Below are 18,345 nucleotides of genomic sequence, written 5' to 3'. Positions count from 1 at the left end.
ACCGGTCGTGCGTAAGATTGAGCTGGTCTACGCAACATCACGCGTGCAGGGATTCGCCATGCTCGGGAGAAAGGTCGAAACGATGATCTACGTGATCGTGGTTAGACTTAATTTCAATTGAATTGTTAAACGAACAATAAATCCAACTGACACAATGAATCTATCAACGCAATCCTACGCTCAAACAGGATTGCACGCGTCACAATTAACGTCTCTGTGTTTCTCTGCGTGATTCGTACGTAACGCGAGACCCCGGGGACGAGGCTTTCAAATGATTGTCTACGCCATCGGGTCATTCGACTTATCATCGTCAACGCTGCAGGGTCAATTCTGTACATACGTACAGTATTCGCCTAGAGTGACGACAATGTGAGGACTGAAGCCCGGGAGAAAATCATCGTGATAGGTATTGTAGTAGCAGAAAATTTCTTTTACATCTAAAATTGCATCAGTCGTTGACGCAAAAGCCTCGGGGTCGACTTGATGTACTGTAAAAGCATTTCTCGAAGTTCAAACATCTCGTTTGAAGCCATGCAAGGTGTTTCAGTGTTAAAAGTAAGGAAATAAGCGATTGTTAAAGTTGCAGAGAATCATCTTGAAACGGGACTGAGCCGTACGAGGAGGATGATTATAGCACTGCAAAAATCTATATGTCTAACAATGAAAATTCAAGAAAGAAAATGTTTCTCACGTATCTATACCTATTTGTTATTACGGTAAACGGTAGGCTCTTGTCATAGATTGCGTTGCCCAATTTATTATGTAACCGAGGAAGAGTTGTTGGACCAGTAAATGTTTGTTTTTTTCTTCTACAATAATGGTGAATTTACGGCCTGCGAGAAGTATGAATAGCCTATCATTAAGTACCTATAGGTACACGAGTCTCTAGGTAATTTCCGTATAAAGGATACATTCTGAAATATACCGTTTTCAGTTCACTACGAGAAACGGTACGTCATAAACTGAATGAGACAATAAAAGAACAAGACTAACTGCGGGCATACATTTTTCCACTTCTCGATCGTACAAAGAACTTCTGTTTCATGATAATATGAAGTAATAATTACGGAATAAAACATGCTGTAGACACGTTTCGTTGTTGATAAATGAAAGAGTGAATCCACCGTATTTTTCTTCTGTTAACAAGAAGAAGATTAAACCTGTAATATTTAACACCCGAGAAAGAAGAGTAATAACTCGAGTTGCAAATATGAACGTAATGAAATCGTCGTTGGTTATAAACCTGGTTAGCAGAAAAAGAGGAACAAGAAGATTTGACGGGACTGAATCTGGAGGTAGACTTATTGTTAAACTCGACTGCAGAGGAGAAGTGCCAGATGTATTTCAGTTGGCTAAAAGTTGCCAGAGCAGAGTTTTGCGTACAGTGATTACAACCATCAATTTTTTTCTTTTTTCCGCGAGAATTCAACAGTGACGATACTGACGAGATTGAAACAAGTAACGTTAACGTAACGAAAGTATTCGAGTATTTTCTAGTATTCGAGTTGAGTTTTCAAAAAATCTTAAATTTTCGAAATGACGATTTTGTTCTTCTTTTTTTTTTTAATAGACGGGTACATTAAAGTAAACAATTCCAGCCTTCTCTATACTGGATCTGATATCACAGACTCTACACATTGTGGAAAAACTATTGCTAAACTCGTACCGAAATTGCTCTCCGTCGTTTGAAACGCTGTGAAGAAGAAACTATGATCCTGGATTTTCTTTACGCGTCGAACGTTCGATAACCGGGAACATTACGTATCTCAGAGATCCTAGGAGACGGCTTTCAACTCCTCGGAGAGTACTTGCCGCGAAGAAGTGTGACGTGTTTCAAACTAGCGGGCGTATCTACTGGCTGCAGAGCGTTGAAGGATGGAGAATACCTGTTTCACAGTCGAAACACTTGCGCGAGTTCTACTCTGCTAACAATAAATTGGAGATTCTTGAGAGATTCTGCGGTCCATGTGGCTGGCTGCCGCGCCCCTGCAGACAATTTAGAAAACCTCTACCGAGTCAAACTTTAAATTGCTCCGCGGCAACGTCTGCTGGGCGTTCAACCAGCGGGTTCTGCTTATTGGAGACCCCTGGTGCAATCCTGGTACGGCTAACAAGGAAAAAGAAGCCGCAAAAACATCCCGCATATAGTTACGTTTATATAGTATGGAACGCTTTTTCTCCTACAAGCTTAAGAGGTTTCGTGTACTTCACTCTCTTGCTCCTCTTTCGACGTTGATGGAGCGGTTTCGGCTTTGCCTTACGTCACCGGTTCATCATGGTACATCGATTTCGCGACGTACGTTGAACGATGATGACCATAACGCGTGAGTGCTTTGCTTTATTTTTCAACACTAACAAATTTGAAACGAGCAGGTACTCGTTACGTAACCGAAGGCTTGCCTAATTTCGTGTAATCGGCGAGTTGAAAAATACAAAGCTTAAAATATTCCAACAAGAATGTATCATCTCGTTAGAAATGTAAATACATACTACCCACGTTATTTGACAGATCCGAAAAACAGTTATCTTCACGTATAACATTGTACGCGATATAGGTTATATACGAACTGTCAATTTGACTCCGTAATTCAGGCAAGCGTCGTCGAGACTTGGGAAAAATAATTATATTAACGCGTAATAAAGAAGGTAGTAGGTGTATCTCATACCTCCCCAATTCTTATGCAGTCTGCGATCCTTGCACGTCAAGTAATGCGTGCTGTAGGTCGCCGACGTATACTAGGTTACATAATTTTCATGAATAAAGATCGCCTCGATCGCTCTTTGCACGTTATAAAGTGTTGACTGCAATCTCTGTTGTTCTTCGGAGGTATAATAACGCCACAGTGACTGTCACAACATTAGATTACGTCTCAACGTCAAAGAATCCTAAATCGCGAATGATAAATTGCCTTTCGTCCCGACTTGACAGCGGTTTGTCGATAAAGTGAGATGCACGAGAGAATATATATATATATAGAGAGAGAGGAAGAGCGAGAGGGGGAGTGAGGGAGGGAGGCAGGTCGATGTTGTCTGTTTAGTTTATTACACACTGTCCGTTTACACGCGTGATGAGCAAACATGAAATCGGGTAAGTTTACGTGACGGGTTGATAACCTGACGGCATCGTATTTCGGTATAACATAGACGTTTAAGGGGCATCAAGAACCGGAACCCCCGCGATTTAGGTTTGATAAAGTGAAGTATAACGCAGGGTACAGTGTCACCACTGTCCCCTTATTAACGATAAAGCACGGAGCTTTGTTAGGTAAAACTAGAGTATACCTACATCGTCCTACAGAACGCGTTCTCCTCTAGCGTTACGCATTAATGCGCTGCTTCTAATTATGTCTGTTTCACATTCGTGATTAGAGGTAGAACCCAAAGGTACCAGTCAAGTTGTGCTGTATATATGAAAACGAATGGACGGCGATCACGGGATCCGTGTAATTACTTTTGCACCTCGTAAAATTACAGCTCCATGTGGGAAAGACTCCCGTCACTAAAAATAGCCGACGATTCAACCACTTGCCAAATCATTCTAAAGTAAGAAAACAAGTTCCTTTATTTGTCATTTCCTTTCTTTTTTTTTTCTTTTTTGGCATCTTTTTGTTCGTCACGTTTCTTGATCAATGCTGATGCTCTGCTGGCGTTGGTGCACAGTTGCGTAAACATATTTTTCAAAGACGGAAATGAAACTAGCCACATCTGCACGGTGCAGCTGTATATTTAAATTGCTTTAGAAATCTGTGTGTGGCTGCAAAGACTCGAAATTTGAATATCTTGAATGCATGAAAGTAGAATACAAAATAACCCGAGGAATCAGCGACAAAGGCTGGCGCGTATCCTACAGTTGCAGGCCGATTGTTCTGCTGTTCGAACATCTTAATGATCAAGCGAGCCTACAGTTTGAATAGCAAATTCGCCGTGAAACGTTTAGCGGGTAATTTCAGTTTGATTTTTATTTTTTTTGTTTTTTCTTTCTATATTCTTTCATTTTATTTCCGACTATGATACACGCCTTACATTGCTCGAGCGTGTTGACGGGTTAAAAGGTAGCCAATTACAACGTGATATTCAATTACACAAATTAAACCAGCTTTCTCGCGTAATCCACCTTTTATCAAATTAATACCAAGTCCGACTAATACAGGCACGAGAAGCTTGCTTGCCACCGTCCGGATCCAGTCAATGCGTGAGCGGATTACACCCGGTGTGCTTCAACCGTTCGCACGAAAACCACGCTGCAGGATACAATGTTTCAGGATATAATCCCGAAAACGAAAGGGACAATGAGAAGAGAAGCCGTATTTCGCGTGACACTATTCGGCTTATAAGGGTGGTCGCACGAGTTAAAATTATTATGAATCCAGAGTCGTCGGAGAGGAATAAATAGGCGTTTTCACGCTGACTTTGCAGTAGTCATAAAACTACGCGTAATGGGCTACCCTCTTCCTCTTTTCGAAACAAACGAGATTTCGCAAATTACCATAATCGCAGAATCAATTCTTACGCGTCCCACAATGCGGGAATTACTCGGTTCTCGTATTTTTTCTATTTCTTTTTTCTTATGAATCAGCAAATCCTCAGCGAGGCGTTAATTCTGTCGCGTGTATATCGCGATGCTAATGCCAAAAGGGCCTAGTATTTTTTTTTTTTTTTTATCGCCAATAGTTCCGTAGACTTATTTTCAAGCTAAATGCTGAAAGAAAATATATACGCCCTTTTGGCTTCAAATTTTTTGATCAATATTTAGCTATGAAAACTATTGGTAATGAAAAAAGAGAAATAAAAAAATTATACGCCCTTTTGGCATTAGAATCGCGATATTAATGGTCTTACCCTTGCATTGACTTGACCCATTTGTCTAAAATTTTTTAGCTTAATACAATCGCATGACAAAAAATTGTCGTTTCTCAAATTTTTGTATCTCACTGTGATACTTTTCGCTAAAAATTAAGAAACTATTACTTTTACATTTCTTATACATTCCTTAACATTTCGTATTTTTTTCAAAATTTTTGTAACCGTACACCGTAGTTAGATAAAATAAAAACTTTTTTTTTTTTATCAGAAAAACTGTTTTGATTAACGAGTTTTATTTCTCTTATTATATCATAAATGATATACTGAAATAATTCACTCACGTTAGCAGTTGTAAAAAACTTTTTTGCAATAATTTTTTTACATAATTCATTTACATTAGAAGTTGAGAAATTTTTTTTTTAGAACTTTTAATGTAAGTCAATTATTCCGGTATATTATTTATAGAGAAATAAGAGCAGAATTTGAAATAATACGATTAAAATTTGTTCACGGGGTAATCCCATACTGTGAAATTGTAATAAATTATTTGTTTTTTCTCATATTAAGAGATAGTTCGAACGATTAACGATAAGATTAATACGCAATACGAAGATTGATGACAAAATATGTAAATTCAATTTTTCTCACAAAAACCTAGTGCTCGAATTTGAACGGCGTTTGTACTTGTTTTTACTTTGCCTAAACAGATACACATTTTCAAAGTAATGGTACTTTTCAGCTGATGAACGATTTTTTTCTTTTTGTTTCTTGTACAATAGATGTCGTAATATTTATGTATTTAAATTAATAACAGGGTGTGAAAAGCCGAAATTACAAGACGAGATTCTTTTTATCAACATTGACTCATCAGGAATGGAGAACCAAAAGAGAAACGATATAATGATTAAGCTTATTAACGTATAATACGGACATATGCAAGTGAATAAATGTTATGGTTTACCGTTTACAGAGCCATAACTCGACGTGCGGAATAAAAATCGGATAACGACTAGATTATATAAAGACGACATCAAGTATTACATATATATACACATACATATATGTATAGAAATGGCGTAAGGGCAGCACAATAGTATAGCTCCTCACAGGCTTCGAAGTTCGAAAATATTACATTATAATTAGTACAAAACGCTGGTCTCACCTCGTGATGGATAATATGGATTTCGGTGACTCACTTTAAATATTGAGTTGACGATATCGCTGATACCGGTGGTATACAATGACGATAACGTTGAGCGACTTGCTCCGTGGTTCGATGTAGAAACGTGGAATGCGACACAGAAATCGTCCGCCACGCAGTAAATTGTCCAATCCAACATAAATCGTTGTGAGTCATACGAAATTGTATGACACCCACTTGTGTAATGTGCAAATTTTAAAAGTATAAACAATAGACATACGTATGACAACCAAAATAGCCAACCCTACCTGACTTGCTCAGCGAGCGTTCCGCCCAGATCTACTCGCTATCATTTGACTAAGGCGACAGCTACGTACATGGCGAATAAAAGAGGGACAACAATTTTGATAATAATGCAACGTATTCTTGAGCCGAGAACGTCAAAAAACACTTCGCGAATTTTTTTTCGTCATTAAAAAGCAAAAGCAAAGAAAAAATAAATAAAAACTCCGTCAGTCTAAATCTAATAGAATTTAGTCAGTGAAGATAATTTTTTTTTTTTTTTGCCTTTGTACCAAACCATCGTTATTTTTTTTCAATGATAATTTATTTTTTTTAACGACACATTTTCGTAATTTTAATACTGATAAGACACGATAATACGAATGGTGTATCGGGGTCAATTGTTAGGTAACAGTTTTAATATCGCTCTTGATTCATATTCAAGTTTAAAAATTAACATTATACGATTTTTCCGCACACTGTCTTGCTTGTTTCTATTTGTTACGGACATCACAGGTTACAGGTGTGCGTAACGACTGCGAAAGTTTGGCCACGTTAGTTCATACGCATACAATAATTTTGTACGCGAATTGCGAAAACCTACAATTTCGAATGATTTGAATCAATAAAATATCAGTACGAGATAGATAAATACTGCTGCAAACTGCGAAAGAGCGGAGGATCTTTATTGCGCAACGCCATGTTGTTTCATATTATGTTATGTTATGTTATGTTAGAATAGTATAGAAAGTGAGACTTGGATAAACGCTGCAATCAGTTCTGCATTTTTGAGTCTAACAACCGGTGTGTTGTTGCCGAATCAGCGAATCGTAGAAACAAGTGTTTCTACGGACACGGCTCTCACCTTGTTGTTTGATACATGACGAAATATATACTTACATAATGAGTTACAACGATAAGATAAGATGAGAAAAAAAGAAAAGAGATGAAAATAAATAAATAAAAAACCCATCACTTTCAACGAGGAGTAGGATGAAACGCGACATAATTAATATACTTAATAATAAATAATAAAAGCAAAAATTTGACGGAATTCTCGAAGAAAAAGGGGGAAACGTTTAAGTAGATTCCGCGGCCCTTAAAATATATTAAAACGTTTTTCCGTGCATACATTCGAGAAAAGATTGTCACGAAGCGATAAATTCTTATCAGAACTGTATTATTTAGTACTAACGCCTGATTTGGTATATGCGAGAAACCATTATTACCAGCTTCGTGGTAAGAACAATTGACCGAAAAATAATTTACAATTTCATGCAGGTATACACACGTGTCATATGGAAACCGAACTGTGGTTACTAAGTCAGAATTTCCATGGCTTATGACGTTTAATCGGATAAATGTCAATGCTCTAAAGTGTGTCGAGTTTGAAATTAATCTTACTGAAAACGGGACAAAATTTTGCAAGTTAAGAGTAATATAATCGGCTTCAAAACGAATAATTGTTAAATATAATAATCTACTCTGTGTTCTTATAATGAAATAATGAACTTTCGCATTCAAAACTCCTTGCCTTTCAGATATCTGTTAAAAAGTTCTCTCCCTTCATCCAACTTTGAAAAACGTTTCTTGTTCATATGCAAACAAAAGTCTAATAAAAAATGATTATACAGTGACTTAATGAACTTTCGCCTCTGAACAAAATTGCTGTAGAAAATGGTGATTGCACAGTTTGGAAGAAGAAAAATGCTTTCATCGTTAGATTCTTTGATCAAAGATAAGATTTTTCACTGCCCAAGACTTTTTCTCTCTCGAGACACGGTCACGGGAGTGTTTTACTTCTTAATTGGAACTCAACTTTTAATTACGCTAGTATAATGCCTAAATAGTATCTGATGAAAACGCACAGAAGAAGCCGGCAACGTTGGCTAAAACAGTGTTGATCTCTCTCAACGATTTTGTGTAAAGTAATATTACTCTTTACCAGTACAAAACTTCCGATTGAACAGATTTTAGAATTCAGGTGATTTGAGAGAGGCTGGTAGAAGAAATTTACGAAGAGTCATTTGAATCATTGTCAGGTCAGGTTTTTACAATGAAAATATAACGGGTTTAGGAAGAAAGAGCATCGCTGTCACGCTTTCTGATTGGTTATACGTCCGTGACATGTGCCGAGGTCATTCCTGATTGTTCCAAAGCCGCGTGTAATTTGAATTAATTTCTTACACCGGTGAGCTTGAATTATAGCATCGTAAGAAATTCCGCTTTTTCCCTGGAAGCTGCTCGAAAATTCCTCGCTCAATTTCCGCGGGAAATTCAAGATTGATACGATTTTACAAATCCGATATGCCGAAGGAAGGGATTCCGCAATTCTGAACCGATGATCATTATGTTAAAAATATCCGAAGCGTACGGAGAACTGGTTTTGGATGAAATACCCATTAATTAATTATACATCAATTCCTCAGCAAAATTATACGATCCTCATTTTACGCATACAAATGTATTCTGCCTAAAAATGTCAACATTCAAAATGGTCAAGGCTGCGAGCCCCTCTCAAAAAATCTCGTCTGGTTAGCTGTACACCACCGTGACTATACCATTCCCGTTTCTTGCGGATATTCGTTCGGCGCAGAAAAAGGATGGTAATAATAGAGGCTATCGGACCGCACGGATTCATCCGTCAACTTTTTTTCAAATCAGCGAATAACCCATGTGACAGGGCAACATCGAGGGAAAAACGCGCGGGGACAAGAAAAAAAAAATTAAAAAAAAAAAAAAAAACCACCGACAGACGAATGAAGTGGATAAAATCGAACGTTTCTTCGATAACTCGCCGTTTGGGGTCGCGAAGCGTTGAGGATCGCGTCTGTACACGTGTAGCACGACCATCGTGAAATACTCTGTCTGTAAGCGGAAACGGAAACGAGTTTAATGTGCGAATGGTAAAAATTCGGAACGATTTTTATTGACTACGAATTATTTGTGCAAAGTATTTGAAGGTTTGTACTTCGAAAGTTTGAAAATCAAACTGTAATTTGTAATCACCCGATAATATCATTATGTGCGAGATTATTTTATATACTCAGGGTTAAAGTTATGAAATAAATATTTGACCGTACTTTCGATAAGTCTGATTAAGTAGCGAAACAGAATATTTTTATGAGAAAATCGTTTCGTTTTAACCTCGTGAAACTCGACCGTTCGTAGTTTCGACACCAAGAGTGTAATAACTGCAAATTTTAACCACTCATATAATAAAGCCAAAGACGAGCTTGCGACTCGTCTGTGAATCGTGCTTAAGTTTTCTACTTACGGTGTAGAAATCAGTTAAAAATAAATTCGATGACGCGACTCTTCTCGACTCTAGGCGAGGCCTCAAATAGAACGAACCACAGCAACGGCATGAATCCAAGCTTCAGCTGTAGCTTCGAAGCTTTGACGAATGTAGGTATGGGAAACGTGGAGGACGACCTACGGATGCCCAGCGGTCCGGATTTCTGGGTTCCACGTATTAACCGAGGCGAATTGACTTTTTTCATCCGAGGTTGGTGGCGAGGCGCAGAGTCGAGAAGCGGCTGACGATGAGAAGGCGCTCGCGTGTCGTCGACCTCGAGAGCTCGGAGGCTGATCACAAGCCTCGCCGGAAGCTGTGTAAGCATCTCCGCCGCCGCCGCCGCCGCCGCCGCCGTCGTTGAGGCGGGACGCTTTTACCTACCGAGCATGGGTGCAGGGTACGGGATACGCGGCTGTTTCGTGGTCGACCTCATCACCGTCTCTTATGTACCTCCCAGACTCGTTACGTCAGATGAGAATGGGGGAAATCGTCGGCACAGCCACGTGGCCAGAGCCAGTGCTCGATGAGTGCAAGTTACACGCAGGCCATCATTCGATTATACATATATGTGCTCACTGATGCACGAGAGACGTCTGATCGTATGCTCTTGCGGATGAAACAGCGTTGGTTGTTGCTCTCTGTGAGAACTATCCGTTAGTTGATGCGATCTAGGTTGTAAACGTACTGTTAGAAAGGGTGAAAATACCCGCTTTGTATTCCCTTTGTGATCGAGTAATCGTCATAGATTAAAGACACAGCAGAGTTTTCACACGTGGAAAAATGAATGAGGATGCTGCGTCAACCAATATATGATTGTATTAACAGTCTTGTTTCGTACGTCAAACTGAATACGCGCGTTTCACAACGAATGATTCATTTTTCCCATCTTATAATTTCGCCGCCTGTTAGTTAGCTTTATAAGGTTATACGAATTGGTTCAATTTATTCTGTAACGCTTGGATCGTTACAATACATACATACATACATACATATACACATACACGCTTCGCAGTTTTGGGAATTCACCGACGTTCATGCGTGTAAGATTACAGATACGCTCCGGATGATTTTCTCAACATCTGCGTTATATCATTGTCATATCGTGTATCTGAATTTTCAACGTTTAATAGAAACGGCGAACGTATATTTGATCAGAAAACAGAGTCTTCATTTCCAAAATTATCATCTTCTTAAATTGAATCACTCATTTGCATTATTCACTCGAAGCTTTCTCTCTTCACGCAGAAGTATATTTTAATTACCTTTGAACAAATTTGTCTCCATTTTGAGACCCGTCCATGTCCTTTACAGTTATTTTACATCATATTACATTCAGTTTGGTTTTTGAGTATAGAACCTCTCAGAAATTATTATTTATGTTGTTTTTTTCCCCGTTGACAAGTTCTAATGATAAGTAGGATTATGTTTAAAGATTTGACACATTGTAACCACCTCGTAAAACCGAAATAAGGCATTAATCAGCCCAACCTCATCACGCCGTCAAGAAACTTTCACCGAAAGTACGTAAGTATGTAAGTATGCAGGTATAATATACATATATATTTGAAATTCCGAACAACTCTATGTAAATTCTATATAGAGAGTAGTAGAGAACCAGCGATAAAATCGGCAAACCGAAAGAAAGAGAATGAAAGTGATGGACAGTTTCGCATTGGTGAAACGTTCACAATTATTAAACAAATCGACAAAGGGGAAATGAAACTGAACAGCAAGGTGTACCTCAATCAAAGATTTTTGAAAAATAAAAGTATGATCGATCCTTTCGTATATCTGATTCAGTAAGGAAGTCTATTATAAAGCAACAGAGAAAAAGAAAGAAAAAAAAAACATAAAATGAAAAGAAAGAGGCCAAATTTATTCGCGAATAAGAAGAGATCCGCAAAGACGTCGAACCGCTTCACGACCTCGACTTTCGATCGTACGTATACATGTATGTATATATGTTCATGTATATATGCTTAATAATTTTCATTTTGGTTACAGTTTTGCACCGCCTATACATTCACCGATCAATTATATTCATGCAGCCACTTTCAAGCAACGTATAGTTAAACTATAGATATACATATACCAAGGCTACGGAAAGTCCTTGTATGACAATGCGAGAAAAATGCATGCGTTAGAATAAATCAAAGGGACCCACAAGTGAAATTCTAGCCCTATGATACGTTATATATGTGCTAAATGGCTGCTGATTTTTTTTTCCTAAATGGTTTTCGATAAGAAATGATGTCCCACGTTGAGAAATAATTCCAGCAAAATCTCCGCCATGTTCGAAATTGTTATTTTTTAATGAAAAAGAATTTCACAAAATCCATGCTTGAATTTGTTCGGAACAGTCAACAGAACATGTGAAAAAAACTGGCGAATATTGATGTCGAGTATTGAAGGAAAAGATACGTTTTTAAGTAAATAAAAACCACTAAAAAGTCGTCTTTCGTACTAGGAAGCTCCTTAATTTCATGTTTTATGACTTCTCCCGTCATAAGATATAGAATTAGAAGTAGCGGAAGTAGCAGGAGTGAAACGAGAAGGTAAAAGAAAAAAAAATTTATTTGCATTTATAGTAAACTGAAATTTATATGAATATACAAATTCCATTACTATAAAATTTTTGTCGACTTTCCCGTCTGACTCCTGCTACTTCCGCTGCTTCTAGATCTATATCTCATGACAGTAGAAGTCATAAAATACAAAGTTGAGTTGCTTGCTAATACGAAAAACGGCCTTTTAGTGGTTTTTATTTATTTAAAAACGTATCTCCTAGTTCAATACTTGATATCAAGGATAAAAAAAAAAAAAAGAAATCAGCAGCCTTTTAGGACATATATGTCATAGAGATATAATTTCACTTGCGGGTCCCCTTAAAGTTTGAAATCATTGGAGCACACAGTCATCAAAACTCGAAAGAGTCACGCAAGATTATTTCAAATCGATACGTCAATGGCACGGATATATATTGAATTCCACAAGTTGATTCGCAACTCTGATGTGCTTAGACCTGAATAGGGGCAGCAATAATTGTACAGAATTGTTGAGGGGTCAGAGAGAGAAAAGGAATGATTATTCCCATTTCTTCTCCGTGATCCTCGGGGCCGGTAATAGATTCATTCTTCAAGTCGTTCCTAACTCAAAGTTCCAATGCCGTGCAATCTGTCCGAGTCTTCGGAAGTTGGTAATCCAATGATCACAGGCAGCGTAGCGGAATGAGGGAGGGAAGCTTGGTTGCCCCTTCGCAACACCTCTTGTCAAGCCCTCAACTTCCAAACTACATGTTCTGCTCGAGTTATGCCCAGTTTTTGCGACGTACGGACGAACAATTCAATCGCGAAGAATTGCTCGGAAGTCGAACGCAGGTATTATTGGCTAAGAAGTATCGATCATTGATCAAAACAGCGAGTAAAATCGTGAGGGACAATCTGCAGTAGTATTTGATAGATCGGATGAGCCTGGCTACTGATTACTTATACAAAAAAGTCTACGTCGATTGACGTCAAAATCGATATCGTTTTCATCAAGTGTTGATTTGTATTTCTTTAATCGTTGTTTCGATCAACGATATAAGTATTTGTTAACTGGTAATCTGTGCATAAAAAATTTTCCTAGTAAGATTTGTGGTAACCTTCTCGATCGATTTGAAAATTGATTTCATCTTAAATTTGAATCGAACAAACCTATCGTCAACTTTTTTCAATATACATCAATCAATGCCAATTTTGAAGTTGGTCATCTCGTTTGAACGATTCAACGGTATAAATATGAAGCAAAAGTAGAATCAAATGAAATAAAGTAAGATAAAGTAATGATTTGACTTTGCTATATGGATGACTAGCACAAGAGGAGGAAGTTTAGGATCAATTAGATGCTATAAAATCGAGGTTAACAAACAAAGGTTTCTTCTATATTTATAATAATCAACTATAACGACGCAGTTATAATCATAGACGACTTTAAAGAAGCAAGAAAATTTTACTTGCAGATTGAATATCACTGATCCGTATAATATTAATGGCGTATCTAATCTGTGGATATAATTGATGTTAGATATTTGTTCCTGGAATAGCTGCGATAGCCAGTAGGTATAAAACACGTGAGTGATAGCCTAGTATCGATTCGACTTAAAATCGGCTTTTAAACTGGATGAAAAAAAAAAAAAAAATTATTTTATCGCCATGCCCGCAGATACGTTGATGTATGTTATAAAAGTGTGTTGTTAAAATATTTCAGATTAGATAATCAATCATTGCGATAAAGAACCACCGAGGTTTATCGAAGCTCGTATTATAACCACATCCTTTATATACGATACGCAGAATTAACGTGCACTTGTGCATTTTTCATACTACCTTAGTAAACGGTTTAATTTATTTCCGACCAAGTACACAATTAAAGACGTAATAAAAGTTGCGATACGTCAACGATAATAGAACGTTTATCGTTCGTTCGGTGCTCGTTAAAAATCATGGAGCATATTCTCGCACGAGTAATAAGTATTTTTCGCTACAAAATGGTGCGTCGGTGACAATCGGATTCGATTGAATGCCATCGGATGTAGGTAGCCAGCGATTTCGTTTGATTTCTGCATAGAATTAAACATACCGGATCCAATATAATTTCATTTGCACCGCTGAAAGAATAACTTACTAGTCCGAAGAATCCGTAAACTTCAAACACATGCTACAAGTAGTTTGTTAAGTACAAGCAGATTTCGAACGGTGTTAAATTTCTCAGCAAGGATCATTAACTCGTCTTTAGTCGTCTCGACGATATATGTATCGTTTTGAGTGTACGACGTTCCTTCTTAAGACAGGTGGATGATAAATTACACCCCCTTGATATCCACCTGAGTGTATCTTATATCTCACAATCCGTATAATAATTAACTTGTGAAAATCCTTATTTTTTCTTTCGCACGTAAGAAAACAGTTTTCCAGAGTTAAAATAAAAAAAAAATAAATGAGCACGTTGCTCGAGAGGCTTGATAGCTAAAACTTTGGTTGAAATGTGCATTTAGAATAAATAACGGCCGAAAGAATACCGTGATTAATGTTTTTAACTTGTCAAAAAACCTGTATTTTTGAACGAACTGGTAAAACTGCTGAGCAGCGTTGTAGTTTCAATTTTTCATGTAATCTCTCTTCTTTTTTTCCCACATTATACTTATAATGTATAATATTAACGGCACCAATCACGTCACGACATCAGGAATAAATTTTCGTTTCGATTATGGTGGTTTCACTGTCGTTGCGAAAAAAGCGAAGCCGTTTACATTATCCTGGGATAATGTAAACTGTTTGCGTATGCTCACTGACGTCACACACTGCATGCATGACTAATAGTATAAAGGATTCCTGTTACATGCAATAAAAATATAGAACAAGTCATTGGGTAAGACGTAAAAACCAACAAGTCAGCAACGACTGCATATGGACTTCGATCACTCCGTTCTGTTAATTGTGACGAGAAAGATCTGCGATTCAAATTGTTGAAAAAGAAAAATGAAACTAAAAACAAACAGGATTCAGCGGATTGTATTGTGGAACTGAAATTGATATTACAAAACCATGTATTTCTACACTAATCGCAAGTTTGCCAGTCTAGCTCTGGAAGATCGAATCGCGAATCGCCGATTTCCAATATATATTTGCAATGCTTAAAATTCTTCCACGTGACAGGGGGGATGGCACCACCAACTTCAGTCGAGAATGTCTGTAGTTGTTCGCGTCAAATTACGTCAATTCTTTTCTTAGCGAGAGAAATCGAATTTTTGAACTTTAAAATGCGTTTCATCATTTTGTATCCTGAATTCCAGATTGAAAATGTTACGTGGATCGATCAATCGATACATATAATTCAATAATGAGATTGCGACCATGTTCATTCCGGAAAAATACTTTCTACAAAAGTTGTGCACATAATTCTTAACGATTTCCGGTTTCCAAAACCGCGTTTACACCAATACCTAAATGTTGCATGAATTTCCAAACATTTAGCCAACTTTTGCAAACAATTTGCTTGAGGGAATTCTCCGACAAACTCGGACATCATTTGAATTTTTAATACAAAGTTCACGGTCTCCGGGTAAAATTTCATTCGTTTAAATCCGGCCTTAATTCATTTTTCCAAGCGCTCAAGTATTCGGAGAAAATTATTGCGAATGAAATATTAGAGAAATTTCAAATCGTGTATAATTATTATTCCTAAATAATCACCAATTCATCACGATGTCTGAGCCAGAGAATAAAACCAATTTATAATATACAACTTGCCGGGTAGAATTTGCCATATAATATTGTTTATCTTTCCTATTTTTGTATTTTTTTTTCTACGGCGATACGGATTTAGCGAAACGAGATTATCCGGCGTGTATACACAGAGTCATATAGCAAGGACATTTGCCTAATCCACACGATTCCACAGAGACTTTTACGATCGTTATCTCAGCGATTTGCGAAACGTGTAATTTGAGGCTTATGTCTATATGCGTAATACATTTTGTACATCAAGTGCGCTCGCCAAAATTCACTGTCGTTCATTCGTAAACGGTGTAGAAAAAAACGGATACGTAGTGTATGAAATAACGTAAGAGTAACAATATTTATAATAATAACAATAACAACAACAATAATAATAATAATAATGATGCGTAGACTCACAGATAAATTTGGCAGTCCGTCGTCACAACATCGATTATATATTGCGACGTGTGTTTCACGGCTGGAAAACTCCTCTTCAAATAGCAGAACTCGCGAGCAAGTTTTGTAAAAAGCACTAATATTCACTGATTTAATTCGCGTAAGAATTTTGCTCTTCTCGATGGTTGTTCGGGCACGGTAAGAAGCGAGCAACGAAGAACAATCCCAAGTTGAAGAAGTATTTAAAAAAAAATAGGAGAGTTCGACGTTGACAATCAGACGTATAAGATCCACCCGCAAGATTGACAGGATTCTCGAAATTCGAGAAAGAATATAAAAAAAGAAAACGAAATATATATAAATTATATAGGTACAGAGAGGAAAAGAGGATGAGATCAAGAGCCAGCAACGTGTTGATACGCCGAATTGAAAACTCAGTAAGCAGATCGAATCAGGCGCACGCACACATATCACTCCTATCGGCGCGATATTTCAATCTCCATAATCCGTCGAACGCAGGCCTTGAATACTTTTTATCCGAATTACACTTTCATTCCCAACTGAAAATCAATCGGACAGGTCTCACTGTTATTCATTAAACTTTATTATCACAGGATGGTGGAAGAAGGTAGATAAAAACGAGCACCTGGACCAGAGGCGTCACAACACTTCACCTTCGAATGGCGAAAGAATTTCACCTTCTTATCACAATAAAATAAAGCAAATTATCTTTTATACTTTTATCCGATGGAACGCCGGCTATCCAGTCACGCTTGTGGCGCGACAGCTGATCGCGGGAAGATGAAGGAACCGGCGTCGCGACGTCCCTTCGCGTTATGGCGGCGCGGCGTCTCGGCAGCGACTGAACTGCCCGACCAGTTTTAGACCTTCGACGCGACGACGCAGCGCCGAGCCGCCGGTTTCAGGGAGGCAAACCAGCAGCCAGCAGCCAGCAGCCACGCTGCAATCATGTCGAGGCTTTGAGACTCCGGTCGTAGAATTCTTTCGAATCCTGTCCCGCAGATGCGAATTCGAAACACGCGTCCAATGGATTTGTACAATTTGCGAAAAAGAAGAATGGCGGTAGAAATTATCCAGTTGTAGATACCATCCAGTTTACCATGAATATGAAAATGGATTTGCAAATTGTAACAAAATTACGTTTAAAAAATTTTGAAAATACTTAGCATTTCGTGTAAAAATTTCACGACGGGATCCTCGATGATGTTGGGAAAAAATTAACGATGAATAATAGGGTATAATACGAAAGTTTCATGTGAATTAGTATATATGTATATAATATACGTAAGAGCATTGTTATATTTTAAAATGAATATTCATATTGTTGTTTTATGAAAATTCAAAAGATATAAGAGAACTGGCAATGAGTATGATGGAAGGTTGAGAATAAAATGGCAACCAGGTGAAAAACAATTACGTAAGTAGGTTTTCGTTGAACGCCGAGAAACTTTGCAACTTTAAAATTGCTCGAAGATGTGCACACGTGTACGAATAATTCGAATCTTCACCTTCAGCAAATAGATTGGAAAGACATCTGAACTAACACTAGGTAATCGATAAAAAAAATCGCTCAATATATTTAAAAAATATTTGACGACTGTGCGTTGACACGTACGCAAGCTTCTGATATTCAATTTTTATATGTAAAAATAATTCTCTTCAACTACATCTCTCTTTACATTATACGTCTAGATACAAGAGATGCGGTTCTAAAGGTTCGACTGCACGCTTACTCAAGGTGTGGTAATTATAAATGAATACGATGCTTGACCCGATGCCTCTGGCGTCTACAGTGTTTGCACAAGTTGGTATATAATTATAATCTATGCTGTTGACTGAAACCGCTCATACATAATACAGTGTGGAACATATACCGTGAACAGTTGTTCAACTATTGTAAGACGTCATCAAGATCCTTTTGCATCGAGGAAATACTTTATTTTATCTCTTTCTTACCGCAGAGCGCAAGGATGACAGGAGGAGCCAATGAACGTGGCAAATGCGAGGCGGAAACCAGATTCTTATCCTCATCATTATCGTGAAACACTTTTAAACTCCAGACTTTTATATTATACGCATATAATATTATGTAACTAGTTTATACAGATGTCGAAAAGACTCGTTTAAGTATTGTCGAGGTGTAA

General features: G+C 37.7%; 1 protein-coding gene across 2 annotated transcripts in view; it reads right to left on the bottom strand.

The window, feature by feature from the left end:
• The window catches only part of LOC124406982, a 31,060-nt gene extending 14,669 nt beyond the window's left edge, over positions 1–16,391 (bottom strand). Inside the window, exons 1-2 of one of the 2 annotated variants that reach the window (XM_046882731.1) lie at positions 7,643–7,653; positions 1,626–1,628 (exon numbers count right to left, since the gene is read on the bottom strand). The gene's annotated coding sequence lies outside the window, so the exon portion shown is untranslated. Of the gene's footprint in view, positions 1–1,625; positions 1,629–7,642; positions 7,654–16,201 lie in introns of those variants that run through there. The other variant, XM_046882730.1, reaches the window with a different exon arrangement.
• Between the last annotated feature and the right edge of the window lie 1,954 nt (positions 16,392–18,345).

The sequence above is a fragment of the Diprion similis genome, chromosome 6 (assembly GCF_021155765.1).
Source record: "Diprion similis isolate iyDipSimi1 chromosome 6, iyDipSimi1.1, whole genome shotgun sequence".
In the NCBI taxonomy this organism is placed as follows: Eukaryota; Metazoa; Arthropoda; class Insecta; order Hymenoptera; family Diprionidae; genus Diprion; species Diprion similis.
Note: the sequence above shows the minus strand (reverse complement) of the source record. Positions and strands in the feature narration are given on the sequence as shown.